This window comes from Mercenaria mercenaria, chromosome 6 (genome assembly GCF_021730395.1).
Source record: "Mercenaria mercenaria strain notata chromosome 6, MADL_Memer_1, whole genome shotgun sequence".
Classification (NCBI taxonomy): domain Eukaryota; kingdom Metazoa; phylum Mollusca; class Bivalvia; order Venerida; family Veneridae; genus Mercenaria; species Mercenaria mercenaria.
Window position 1 is genome coordinate 55,750,115 of NC_069366.1, and position 14,238 is coordinate 55,764,352.

The following is a 14,238-nucleotide window of genomic DNA, read 5'->3' on the forward strand; positions in this document are numbered from 1 at the left end:
ATCGTCCCTTGATACTCAAGTCACCACAAGCAATTGATTTTAACTAAAACCTAAGAGAAAACAAAAACACGTTAAAGAATCACCGTGCACATTGAGAACTTTGGAAGATGCTCGCTTTGGCAATCATACTAAATCAAGTTATAAAACAATTTAAAATCATCTGTTACGTCGTGAATGATTTTTCCCCCTTTATTCGCACATAAATCTGCCTAAATTATCTGTCTTTTATTTTGAGCAACAGTCGATGGTGCGGTAACATCATTGTACGGACTTTTTAAAAGTGCTCCAGTTTATTCAACAATGTCCATTTGTTATACACTGTTGTCACCATTATTAAAAGGTGTTTAGATTTAAATGAATAAAATGATATCCTTTCATGTTTTGATGTTTGTAAAATGTATATACTTTCTGTAATTTTTAATGTAGAGGTAAGGTATAAAGTGTTGTGTTCGAACATTTTTTAAACTTCCTGCTTTTTTGTTTGAGGTATCATATAAAATTCCGCAATCAGCGATTTAAAGGTATCCGAAGAATCTCCCCCTTCAGTCTAAGTACACCCTTTGTAATTTTTTTCGATATACTTCACTTTATATTTTATGTCGCTATTACTATAATATTCAAACTGAAATAAAATGCAAAATTTGCAATGTTTTAAGTCTTAAGGTTTAGAATTATGCTTTGAGAAACAAAAATCAAACAACACCAAATCAGAGAAGGAAAAAGTTGTTAACAGCATATTAAACGTGTAATTCTAACCCTTAAAACATCACGTAGCTTGGGGAACAAAATATTTAGAACATACAATCTGAAATTTTGTAAAGTCGTTTCTACCAACTGCCGTACAATTTATATATACGAAACTATTGCCGTAAATTCAAGCCCAAGGAAGCGATTGTTTTAACACGTTTAAAGATCGATAAGCTACTTGCTAGAAACAAGGATATTGATTTTTTTACGGTTGATCCTGATTGGTGGCCAACTGTTTTGACAACCAAGATTATGTCAATTTTTTGACTGACTGCAAGTTTGCCTGTATAGCAAAGATAATAAGAAGTTTGAAATGCGATATTATCTCAATGTCACATTTCTTTAATACGAACCATTGGTCTAATTCTATACAGTGTAGCATCTCTTTGTGATGTATCAATTGTCCGAGTTTACACGGGCTGTAGCATCTGATTGAAGAATCCAAAGTTCAAGTGTATAGTAGTATCCGGTTTATAGAAGTTACAGTATCTTATTAAAGAAACCGTGATCCAAGTTTAGAGGTTGCAACTGTTGTGCACAGTGTTATAATTTATCATGACACTTTTGCACTGTTACGGGTGTCCCCTTCAAGAATATTTGTAAAACCATGTAACATCAGCTTACATTCTCAAATGCAACATATTCATGATATGAGCCGCGCCATGAGAAAACCAACATAGTGGGTTTGCGACCAGCATGGATCCAGACCAGCCTGCGCATCCGCGCAGTCTGGTCAGGATCCATGCTGGTCGCTTTTAAAGCCTATTGGAATTAGAGAAACTGTAAACGAACAGCATGGATCCTGACCAGACTGCGCGGATGCGCAGGCTGGTCTGGATCCATGCTGGTCGCAAACCCATTATGTTGATTTTCTCATGGTACGGCTCATATGATTACCGGTTTTGGTTATAACTCAACAATCTAGCATAGTGACCGTGATTTCTATTTGCTTATTTAAAAAAATACAAAAAGAATAAACTTTTCCTTGAACATTCTAATAATAAACTTATCCATGAGTATTAAAATTCTCATAAAATGTTATGAGTTGACATAAACGATTAGGTACATAGACTTTGTTTTCCGCTTTACCCTAGCAGAAAAGCCTACAAATCATTTCAGTTTGATTAAATTTTGCTGGTGATTATTTTATAATCCCCTGAAAAATATGACCCATGGCTACGTTCAAGAAACTATAAATCGTTTATGATTTCCCTAGTTCTTAAATTTTCTGAAATAAAAGTAGCAGATTTAGGTGATTTAGGAAAATAAAAGCACGTCATTCCTTTTTATGGACATGTAAACGACCATTTAATAGCCAACTTCTTCACTGTAAGGACATTGAGAAAAATAATTCTGTTTTTATGACAACATCATGTGCAAAGCGAACATTTTACTCGAAATTAGGCGGTTTTGCAGATGGTTCAAATTATATAAAAATGCCCTTCTGGTGGATACCTGACAATTTTCGAAGACATTTCATCCTGTTTTATTAAGGTGTTGATATTATCTTAGTAGTTAAATATTAAATTTGCCCGTGAACATAATGTTTCGCTATTATTAAACAATATCTTTACTTTTAAGTGTGTCAATGTTTGACAAATTATCTGCTGTAGCCCACGTATGATTGTTTTAATGCTGGAAGTGTTGAAGAGGCTGTGTTTTTGGGGTCTGTTTAATCTAATTGATAATATCACACAATTACTGGTACAGCTGAATGTGCTAGGATGCATATTGGTAATTACGAACAGTATTATCAGATTCTTATTGACACAAACAAATTCGATGTATTGTCATCCCCCGCTGAATGGGTTTGTGGCGAGGATTGGCAAAGAAATATATACGGCAAAAAGTTAAGGATGTTACTAAGAAGCAAATAATTTCATTAGTCAGGATCAGTTTAAAAGAAAACGAATGTTTAAAGTGCACATAATAAATGTATGTTACGTTGATTCTGACTAATAAAATTATTTTGAATGGAATATGTTTCTGTTATAAGCTTAGCTTTTAATATTATATGGAGTTATTTGAAACGTGAGCTTGAAGTGTAACTAGAAGGAAATATTGTATTCGAGTATTTTGGCACCAAGTGCCGCTGTTTAACATATACAATTGAACTTGAAAGAACAGATGTCCTTAAGAGAGCACAATCAAGTAAGAAATCTGGAAGTGGGTGTAGGCGGGATGGAGAGGTTTGGGAGTGGTTACAACGTTAAATGCTGATAAATATTCATGGAAGGTTTGATTTGATTTTTTTTTTAAAAGAATGAAACAAAAACTATTTTTTTGGTGGGGGTGGGGGATGGGAGCAACCGGGTGAAGGTACAAAACTTTACATGTTGATAATAAATGTTCATGGAAAAAAAATGAAAAAGTTAATGAAATTCTACCAATTGGTTGGTTTGTTATGTACAAATATGTGGATTTTCAAACAATTAAAGGACAATAACTGACTAAAATCCTGACTAAATTGTGTGTGCACTACCACCTTTTCAAGTTCTATATATGTCACAAGTTATAAAACAGAAATTGCCATATTTATAATACCCTATATAGTTAGAAACTTCTAAGGGCCATAACTTTGTGTTACTGGGTAATCTGAAATGAAACATGACGTGCCCATCTATCACCTTGTGTGCAAGATATAATTATGTACACCAAGTTAGATAAGAACGGACGGAGACGGACGTCTACATATTTATATCCCTTGTGGAACTTTAAGGGTTCTCAATAATTTGTTCTTGGCAGTAATCTGATGAAAATACGGCCGCATAACCTATGAATGTGAAATAGCAAAAGTTAGTTTAAACATTTCCCAACCCACTAGTATGTCAGATCGGACGGACGGAGGACGGACGGACAACGCTAAACCTATATCCCTTCGGTGGGGGATAATAAGGAAGGAACTTGTACAAATTAATTATTAGTACATGCGTGAGCATGTAATATCTCTCTGATAATGAGTAATTCGGGTAAGAAATGAAAGTTTCAATATACCAAAATTGTAAGGAAAGCATTTGAACTTTTGTTGATACGAAAGGACTCCTACAAATGACACATACTAAGACAATAAACTTTTCATTTTTCCAAAGTTCTAAAGTCATCTGAAGCATCTTCCATAGGCTTCAGAAGGATATATTCACTAATGTTCTGAAGGTATCGTTCACGTTGTCTCACGTTTTTAAACTTATTTCCTCCTTTTCTCTGATAGTACTCGGAATTCCTGTTGTTTTTACTTATTATCATTTCAGTTTTCGTCACATTTACAATCTTTTCACGTATTTTATGTTTTATGTGTGAAATATCAGCTAGAAAGTCAAAAGTTTATGTTACCTCTCTTGGCGTCTGTGATATATAAATGTTAAGAAAAGGTTCTTAAATGTTACTATACAGAGATATTGTTGCTCTCCACGGGAATCCAGGAGAAATTGACACTAGAGTTTGTTCTACGAACGAAGTAAAACTTTCGATGAAGTCTTAGACGTCGTAAATACCAAACAACGCCAAAAGGATTTCTAAGAAACTGACATTTGGAAGTGCTTGAATATTTCAAATTCTTTTGATGGATACGTGAATTAGATATTATATTTTCATAATGTGCCATATTTCATGATATTATATCATGGATTCAGGTCAACGCCAACCACAGAAGGTGAAATTATCGTAGGTTTTGGTAGCACATCAGCCTGACAATTACATTTTTATCAATATACCAATGGATAAGGATACAAAAAATCCAATCATCTGACCCATTTTGCTTTTAGTTATTCAATTTTGGTATTACAAAGAACTAATGAACATATATCTATTAGTTCTTCGGTTAATGTTATATTAACGTAAATTGCTGGTAACTACATCACAATTTCATATACATAACAAATTCTCGTATTACAAATCAGATCAGTGTAATGGACTTTATATCAATATACTATGTTTACCAATTTGACGTCTGATTCTTACAGTGTTCTATCTCCATTTTTACAATGAGATTTAAAACCATTTTGTTTAGCTTTGCGACTTCTACGTTGCCTAGCAGGCAAACAATTTGTGATATCATTAGGAAATATTCACGTAATGCCTTGCTCTATATATCTTCTGATTGAGTATTTCTATAAGAATAAAACTGCTTTACATCGAGAATTGCTATCAACACATTTCAAGGGAAGCGGTTTTGTCATTATATATTTCGATACAGCAGTTAGCCTCTAATAAATTGTTGTCATGTTTTCTCAGATCAGCTAGCGAATCTGCAGGAAAATGAACGTAAAAGCTTATAAGCACGTTCTATTATTTAGAATATACAAAACCACTGGAATAAACACCTTTTCATCATTTCCGCCCAGAAATGTTGAAAATATAGAGCATCATTCAGGCGACGAATTTTGAAATACATATATTTCTTCAATATACATCCGATCTTGCATCAGTAACCGTTCTATCGTGTCATGGTATAAAATTGTTCAATCTGACTAAAGTACATCTCCTATTACGCTACGCATAGGATCTGAAAACGACCTATTCATTGCCTCGTTCTGACGACCCTTTCACTAGCCAATCAGAGCCTAGCTTACAACATCTTGCAAATCTACCTGTAGCATTGACTTTTGATATTTACAATTCTTATATCGTATGTATCAGATAGCCGGTTAGCTCAGTCGGTAGGCCACTTGCTTTGTAAGCGAAGGGTCCCGGGTTCGAGTCCTAGAATAACTGCATATTTTTCTTACTCTTTGACAATCGAACAAGTCGTCTGATTGGATAACATAAAAATAGCAATAATGGAAATCCAAAATATACAGAAGACGAATGTGAATGGGTCGTTCTCAGATCTTCGTTTAGAAGATCAAGTACTTCAGTCAGATTGAAAATTGTTGATCCCGAATTTACATAGATAATGCAGGTCCTATTTTTGAAACAAAGCGTTTTGTTATCAAGTGGTTTATCTGACAATTGCAAGTAGTTTTGCCAAGCACTCGTGTCAAGCAAACTTGGTTGTTCGTCGTTCATGCGGTTCCATTATTTTAACAAAAATGGATCGGTTGGAAAAAACGGCCGTGACAAACAAACTGTATACAAATGAAGTACTCGTTTTGTGATAGGTTTCCAAAAGAGGAATCCACTGTTGCGCCCAAGTACTACTGGAAGCACAACATACATAAACTTCTATTAGTGTCCTAGTGAATTTGGTTAATTTCGGGGGTATCTGATTGTCAACACTTATTACGTGTTGAGCGCTCCTAGGGGAGTCATATTTATGTCCTTAAGACGACAAATTCTTGGAAAGCATTTGTTCAAACTTAACATTTACCGTTGCTTTAACTCTTACGCTGCATATTTAAGAAATAATAAATCTGTTCCTATATTTTATCAATTAATAAAATATGGGCAGGAGTTTGGATGCGTAATAATTAAATCACGAGTGCGTAGCACGAGTGATTTAATTATTCGCATCCAAACGACTGCCCATGTTTTATTAATTGATAAAATTATTGGAACATATTTATTATTTCGATTCTAACAACGCAAATAATTCGCATTTTACGGTACTACATTTTCAGCGTAATACGTCATTCGGGTCATATGCTGTTACAATTTACCCCCTATGGTTAGAAAGTGTTACATAGCCAGTGGAACGTATAGATATTTGTTTCTTTTTTATTAGAACTTTGAGAAGTATTCATAAATTAGTAATGTAACAGCTCGCAAACTAATTATGAACAGAATCATCAAATTAGGCGAGTTGTCCCTGTGTTACGAGTGACGAGCTTAACTTTTATATGACGTCACATCATTATGACGTCATACTTTATGTCATACATTTATGACGTCACCGCTGAATCATAATTGAGCTAATTGAATTCGCTCGTAGAGATGAGAACGTGTTTTACGGACCTACACATAAGTCAGTATGACTTTTTATTATATTTATGTTTTTAAAATGCTGTTTTCAACCGTTTGGCCCTGAAATAATTCGTATGTAATGGAACTGAAGTAGAATCTGTTATGTTACAATCATAGGGGGGTGAATTGTAACAGCCAACCATATTTTATCGTAGATTCATGTATAGGCGATTTCGCTATATGTTTATATAGCAATAGCTGCGGATTGTGTTAGAATTTGTATGTATGCACGCACGTCGTGAAATGCTGTAAAGAAGACTTCAAGTTGAAGACATTTTCTGACGTAATTAAGATATTTACATCTGTTTATTATTATTATAATTATTTATTTGTTTTTGTCTAAAATGTGAGAAAATCTTCATAAGGAATTTAGAGGCAAAGGATAGCATATTATACAAGACCAGCAGCATTTGAGAAATATTTCGGCTATGGATGTATTGGGATGAACGAAGTTGCAAGTTACGTTTTCATACATTGTCAACGTAATTCAGAACGGAAATGTCATTTAGGGGCCTCCGTGGCCGAGTGGTTAAGGTCGCTGACTTCAAATCACTTGCCCCTCCTCGATGTTGGTTCGAGTCTCACTCGGGGCGTAGAATTCTTCATGTGAGGAAGCCATCCAGCTGGCTTACGGAAGGTCGGTGGTTCTACCCAGGTGCCCACCCATGATGAAATAATGCATGGAGGGCCATCTGGGGTCTTCCTCCACCATCAAAGCTTGAAAGTCGCCATACGACCTATAATTGTGACGGTGCGACGTTAAACCCAACAAAACAAACAAAGAAACTGTCATTATAATCATTCATTTACATTCACCTCTTTCACCAAAATAGCTGACTGGAAATCTTTCCTGCAGTTAACGCTAGGATGATTCCATATGACCAAACACTAAATTTAATTTAATTTACGATATTGATAAATTTATGACAAAACTTGAACTTCAGGAAAAGATATAATGTATATAAAATACAAATAATTATTTGAAAATATGTGTTATTTTCTTTGCTGACATTTTTTCTATATATTAACAAGACACTAATACACACGCTTCTAATAGTATACAGTCACACCTTCTTGAAAGGCCACGTGTATTAAGAGGCCACTTGCATTAAGAGACCACTTTTCTAGTTCCATTTTGTGTTGTTAAAGAACAAACTATGTTGTATTAAGGGACCATTTGTGTTTAGAGTCAACAGCTCTTCCCTTAATTGATCTCTTAATACAAGTTGTATTGTAAATGATGACAACAATCACTACAACATCCAGTTTAGATTCTGTTTAATGGCACCGTTCAAAGTATCTAAGAATAGTGTTTTCCCGAAGGAAACTCCGATCCACAGTCTGAAGATCTAACAGTACTTAAGGAAACAGTGCGAGAGTGATCATATTTAATTGCGTAATGGCAGACAAGTTATTTGAGTACTCTGGTTTCACTTAGGGTGCCCACAGAGGTCTAAGTTAAATCTAGCTGTTGTTTAAGTTTCATTGTGGGTGTATTTTTGACATTTTGGTAGAAACAAGGCAGAGAAGATTGTATCTGCCAAAGTAATAACATTTATAAGATCCTTTGGAAACACAGAATGCAACCAAGCAAAATATTAGCAGGCTCGGTTTGAGCAGAGTCTGTTCATGAGAGTTTATGGAAAGTGTAACACCCCTCACGCCCCCTAGCACCGGCTTAAGCGGAACTCTATTACAATGATATTGACTCTATGATCCCAAAGGACCAGAAATTGTATCAACACTGAATCCAAGTAGGGGGAGACATTTTTACAGCCGCCACACAGCACTTAAAGATTGCTGTTGTCATAGTTAATAAAATCCATAAGAAGATCCTTTGGAAGCACAGAATGCAACCACTCAATATAAGCATGAGCAATAATACTAGATCACAACGATGTGATTTTGCAGTAAGCAAATGTTACAGGTAAAAGTGTCTCTTAGCAGGCACATGACCTCTACTTTTCTCTATATTTTATGTCCGTTTTAGGATAATATCTTCAAATGAAGTACGGATTTTTACTCTGCAATGGAGCAGTTCTATGAAAATTGTCCATTTTATATAGAGTACATAGGGAATATCATTTAGGTCCTTGTGATCTTTAGTGAGGGTATGGATGTAATGCGTATCGAATGAAATCGTTATTGACATACAATCAACATAAAACAAGGATTTGGGATAAAAAAAAATGTAGAGCAACCGGAAAAAAACGAACCCAAAGTAATAGCAATACGAAAAATGTATTGCGATCATATATTTTACAAATTAAGAAGCGTGTCACTCCTCTCAAGAATATTCTTTAAATAAATATCGGAAAAATTAGACATAAAGTTCAGCCAAAACATTCCATCAAGTTTCAATAAATTTGCATTACTTCGTATTCGCTGGTCATAATATACACTACACAATAATATTGAAACATCCTTGCATTAAGTATAAATTGTTTCAAATATACATTGTATAATATGAAATACTAGTATTTTGATACGGAAGATCTTTTTAATAAAATCTTATACTGCGCATGTGCTAACTGATCAGCGTTTAAAAAGTAATGATTGAAGCTTTAATTTACTCATACATTTATTGATAATAATCTAAATTATATCGAATTAGAACTTTCATTTATAATCGCACACTCATGTATCTCTCATCATGTGTGCACATTTATATATTGAGTTTTATTATAATCATAGCCTAATAAACGGTATAATAAGGTTGAATTCAACTTTAGATTATGTAACGAATCATACAAACTAAGAACTATGGCTATGTAGATAATCCATAAATTGTTCAACATTTCCCAAACTAAGAGAATTGCTATTGAGATGATTTGAGAAGAAATCTGTACATCTGTAGTTGCAATTTCTCCTATTATGGATTTACAACCATCTATTTAAGCGTAAGAACATTTCTTAATACGGCGCCCTGTAATCAAAAGGCATTTATCTAAAAATAAGATGAACTTAGCAGGTGGTTCTTATATTTCAAAGGGCCCTTCCAGTGGATACCTGACAATTATCCGAGTCATGTTCTCCTGTTTTAAGAAAATGTTGACAATTTTAGAGACTTGAATGTCAAGTTTGCCTGTGGCTGTAATGTTGCTTAATTTAGATATTTTCTTATTACTTTTTAGGTGTGTTTCAGTTGGCTTAATTGTCTCAATGTATACATAAATTGAACCCACGTATGATATATTGGATGTAACTAATGTGTTTGGAAATGTGGTGTACATAGGTCTTTTTACACAAATTTGTCAGATAGATCTAGAGTTATCGTTTGGCTCTATTATCTTTTTTGCGTTCATTTCATTTAAACAAATAGAGGCACCGTTAAGTAACATACTCTAACGTACACTTTTAGAAAATCAAATGATGAAACTTGTACAAGATTCAATGTCTACAACATATGAACTAGACGTAGAATATTTACAGTATTTCATACCAGTAATACCCTAAATTGTAAACAGGTCATAATTATTTTGTTTTTCTAAAAGATTGGAAAATTACTGTGAAGCTACCGCTGAAGAAGAAAGGTCTCCTTATAGAACTTCGTAACTGATATGTCCTTGTGGCAAAGATTTTTAAGAAGTCAGTCCTAAAACAAATTACTGACCATATTGAAGCAATTAGTCTTCTGCCATCTTACCAAAAGGATTAACGAAAAAAGTGTAGAAACAGCAATGATTAAAATGTATGATGACCTTTTGGGTGCTATAGAACAGCCAAGTCACAAGTGATGTTATGATTGATCTGAGTGCATAAAAACCTTCAAGTTGACATTGGTATTAGAGTATTAGAGATACATCGTTAAAGAGGATAGATTCTTACTTGACAAATAGGACAATACAATTAGTTGTCGGTCTAAAAGAGTTAATATGGAATCCCACAAGGATCTTGCGCTGTCTTGCAAGTTTTACTATATATTTATTATATTGTTTTATTGAACAAAATTGTACAGAGTTATTATACTAAAATTTATGGATAATTTATGCAGATGACAAGTTTGTTTCAAAATTCAATCTGAAAATTCATAGGATAAGTCGAATCTCTCCCCTCTCCCCCACCGCCCCTACCCCACCCCCGTCCCCCAACGCTCCACAGGAGCTTCAGGAATGTCTTACAGTTCGGAATTTCAGTACCAGCAGCTATAACTTTCATGTCCATCAATAGAACATAGTTGATAATTATGGCAGATATACAAGCCTTTCTTGTGATCCGTCAACAGCTAATGATGACATGTCATCCATTCTTTCGTCAACGTTTCAACTTCTTTAACAGATTTTCGCGACTTTTTATCAATATGTGTCCATCTCTTTTACGTAAACTCTTCAGTAATACATCAATATTTCGCGTATATCTCATATATCTATACTCGCAGACCACGTAATTACTCTCAATCAAGTCTGGAGAGAGTACACTACATATTCATAATATATTGCGTAAATGTACGTGAGCATTCAGTATTTCTCTAGACTCCTAAATATATAATATGCATATGTTATTTTTCCTTCGATTAATTAGTTACGGAAAAATGATAAGAAACTATCATGGAAATCGAAAATATGTTTGAAAGCGCCAATAGGATAATCTGCGCACTTCACTTATTTCCATCAAAGCCTTGTTGAGCTTGCCACAGGATACTTTGTTCTGGTGTTCAGGGAAATGTGGCTGTAGAAAAGTTTAAGACGGTATACAAAATGTAAGACTTTATGCCATTTGAGCCGTGCCATGAGAAAACCAACATAGTGGGTTTGCGACCAGCATGGATCCAGACCAGCCTGCGCATCCGCGCAGTCTGGTCAGGATCCATGCTGTTCGCTTTCAAAACCTATATAGTAATTCGAGAAACCGTTAGCGAACAGCAAGGATCCTGACCAGACTGCGCGGATGCGCAGGCTGGTCTGGATCCATGCTGGTCGCAAAGCCACTATGTTGGTTTTCTCATGGCACGGCTCATTTGATATTTTTCTGTTTAATCAAAGGTAACGGCCAATTTTCGTTAATTTGATGATAGCAATGTTCTATAAACATTATAATCATAATAATGCATTCAGTAAATTTACGTGTTTGTCTTTATTTGGTATGTCATACTTCCTTAAAAAAAAACTGACATGAGATCTGATTTAATCTTTGCTGGCACGCATTTTGCACATTTAACTAGTCCATTGCTTGAGAAGAACAGGTCAGTACCAAAAACATTGGCTAATTTAACAACTGCACTGCCTACCGTTACATAACTGAAAAAAATGATAAAACGGCGCCAACAACCCCACCCATAAAAAAACACAAACATTCTTCAATGAAACTGGTTTGAATGTGATGTGAATAAACTTTTAATATTTTTTTTCTGCAGCATTTTCATTCTAAGTTTGTGCAACTAAAGTAATTAGGAGCAATTGCCAGTTTCGCTAGCCTTCCTTTAAATCATCTAGCATCACTGTAACATAGCCCTTAAGGGAAAATGTTAAAAGGGAAAAGGTAAATACATCAAAGAACAATAAACATGTTAATTTCTTAAAATTCATCAAAATTAAAATATTAAGAAAATTAACAATGCGGTGTATCAACGAGCGATTAATGGTCCATAATGCTTTAAATTTTATGTCTTAAAAACAGATGAAACATCTTTCCAAATAGATGTTATGTGTGAAAATTACATGTTTTAACTTGCATATATCAATGTGAAAATGTGAAATAGTTTTTTTTTTATTAAAAATAAAAAGTGACACTAGGTGTGGCAGGTTTATTATAAGTAAAGAATATAAATGCATTTTAATACATGATATTATATTTTAGAAAAAGAAACAATGTTTATGAGTTTTAAAATAAATAGAAAATTGTCACTTGATACGAAAAATGTCATGTTGTGATCATGTAAATGATTGCCCTGTTATCTTTTGCATAATATTTCCGATGTAAAACTTGATGAATATAGAAACTGAAGTTATTACGTTTATTTCAGAGAGTTATTGAAAAATTACAGGGAAATATAAAATAATCATCTGAAATTTACGCTGTGAAAAATATTAGATATGTTTCTCTACTGAGAAATAGATAGAATGTCATTAAAACATGAGACAGAAAGAAAACTTTTTCTTTCACATGTAAGATTAAAATATCTTTTACTCGTGAACACCGTATCATGTACAATTGAAACTTGGTATTTCGAATTGCAATGGATCGAGCATTTTATTTTAAGATAACCGAAATTCGACTTAAATGATACTGTAAAATCATTTAATTTCGTGGGCATGAAATTTTGTGGTTTTGGTCAAAACGGCAATTTCGTGGGGATATGAATTCGTGGATTTCAACTTTTCAAGATAAAATTAATGGGCATTTTACCTGTCCGTTGGGATTAAATTTCGTTGATTGACTCAGCCACGAAATCCACGAAAGTTAGTCCCCCATGAATATTAATGATTCCACAGTATTTCATACACGTGTTTTCGGGACGGAAAATGTCTTCGAGAAAGCCGGTATTTTGAGATAAGCGAGTTGGATATGTCCTGTTTCAACTGTAATTAACCCTTAGCCTGCTAAATTTCTAGAGTGGATTGGTCCATCATTCAATTTGGGCAATACAATTTATTATTCCAAGATGTGCAGGCTGATCTTGGTCTACACTGGTCGCAAAGGCAGAGCCAGTTACCGCCAGCAGGCTAAAGGTTAATATCGTGGCTATACCACACGTGAGAATGCTGTATCTGGTATTCATTTGGTGAAAGGTATTTCGATCTCAGTCTGGAACAAACACATACCTATATCCTTTCACCTAATCAGATCCATTCTAAAGAAAAACTACTTCTTACCTTTGATAAAAACTGTATTTAATGCATCTTAATTTTCAGAGCTGTTACATATTACCAAACATTTACTTAAGGATGTAGGAGCGAATTTTTTCTAACGTTAAGAATTTTTTCATACTCCTTGAGCTTGAAGAACATTTGTTTCCAAGACAAACAAGAGAAGAAAAAACATGGGTCACCGAACTCGTTTTAATTTTATAGGGCAATATCTTCATCCACTGCTTAAGCATTTCTGAAATTTTGTAAAATTAGAAAAATGGTGGTACTTTATAAAACATATAATATCCCACTTAATGTTATAGGGATTTCAGGTGTTACAGGTTAATATGAATACAAGGTGATGCCAGTATTATATAAGCATAAATGTCACTAACAATTCTCTTTCATTTTTACATATTGACATAATTACCCCACCCATTTTATTGTCAATGGAAAAAACGTATTAAGATCCACAAAAAAAATTCTGACGTTAAGATTTTCAAAATATTTTGCAGCTTTAATGACCCACAAAAATGCTTTAAAATGGAATGAAGAAAATTTGGGGTCAACGTGCATCTAAGAGATTTATTAAGAAAAAACTTAAAAATTGGTGAATATTGATATTTTTTGTTCTTTGTGTTTTAATATCTGTTTTCTAGATAATATAATGTGCTATCTTGAAAGCTTTTATTTCAATGATAGCTTATTATTATATGTATCAGTCAGGAAAATTTCAAAACGAAACCTAATCTACTTTAATAGATATTTGACATTACCTACCCCTACCCCATTGTAAATCTTTCGT